General features: G+C 38.5%; 1 pseudogene; it reads right to left on the bottom strand.

The window, feature by feature from the left end:
* Nucleotides 1–442: 442 nt before the first annotated feature.
* On the bottom strand, nucleotides 443–540 carry LOC132310828 (small nucleolar RNA R71; annotated as a pseudogene).
* Between the last annotated feature and the right edge of the window lie 625 nt (nucleotides 541–1,165).

Below are 1,165 nucleotides of genomic sequence, written 5' to 3'. Positions count from 1 at the left end.
CCAATTTTTGCTCCATAACCTCCCGTTGCTCAAATTAATCAAGGTGCTTATGTAGCACCACCAGTTATGAATCCTCCTATTGCTTTATATGATCATTATGTGCCAAATGAATAAAATGCACCTACATGCATTCAATTGCCCCCATTTAGAGCACATCACTATGAAATTAAACCGCAAACTATTCAAATGCTTCCCAACTATCATGAACTTCTAAGTGAAGAACCTTATAAGCATTTGAATGAGTTTCTTGAAGTGTGTTCCACCGTGAAATACACGGACATGCTGGAAGAGGTTTTGAGACTAAAACTCTTCCCTTTCACCCTTAAAGATAAGGCAAAATATTGGTCCAATAATCTTAGACCTTTTTCGATAACTTTTTGGGCAGAAATGCAACAATAATTCTTGAAAAAATACTATCCGGCTTCAAAAACCAATGCAATAGAACCTCAATTAGACAATTTCTCAAGGGGATGGGGAATTGTTTCATGAGGCATGGGAGCGCCTCAATGACTTGCTTAGGAAGTGTCCACATCATGACATTCCTAAATGGCAATTAGTGCAATTTTTCTTTGAAAGTTTGTCGGATAATTTTAAAGGAATGGTAGAAGCTTCCATGGGTGGCTCATATCTTGATAGGCATGAAGATGATGTATGACGTCTTTATGAGAGCATAAGTGAGAATTCAATGCATCGATCCTTGTCTTCCAAAAATGGTAGAAATGTAAGTGGAAGGAAGAATGTCGGCTTATATCAAGTTAACGATTCCAATGACATAGCTACCGAAGTCAAGTCTTTATCTTAAAGGTTTGATCAATTTTTGATCAACCAAAATTCAGTGAATCAAGTGTCTTCCTCCCCAAATCATCATCATCATAATTCTAATGAATCTTGCATGACTTGTTCTAGTGTCTTACATTCTACTTCCAATTGTCCCCATGGACATGTGCAAAATGAGAACCATGAACCAGTGAATGCCACATTCGTCAACCAAGGGAATAATCAATATGGTACACATTACAATCCCGGGTGGAGGAATCATCCAAACTTCTCTTGGAAAAGCCAAGGGGAAGGCTCAAACCCTCCCCAAGGTGGTTTTCAAGGCAAGTATGTTCCGCCCACAATACAAAGCCAAGGTTCCCAAGGTTATAAATCATCTTTTCAATCA

The sequence above is a fragment of the Cornus florida genome, unplaced genomic scaffold, assembly GCF_030987335.1.
Source record: "Cornus florida cultivar Cherokee Brave unplaced genomic scaffold, ASM3098733v1 CherokeeBrave_3.0.0_Hap2_Chr05, whole genome shotgun sequence".
Taxonomy (NCBI): domain Eukaryota; kingdom Viridiplantae; phylum Streptophyta; class Magnoliopsida; order Cornales; family Cornaceae; genus Cornus; species Cornus florida.
The sequence above is the reverse complement of the archived record's forward strand: the minus strand, read 5'-3'. Positions and strand labels throughout refer to the sequence as shown.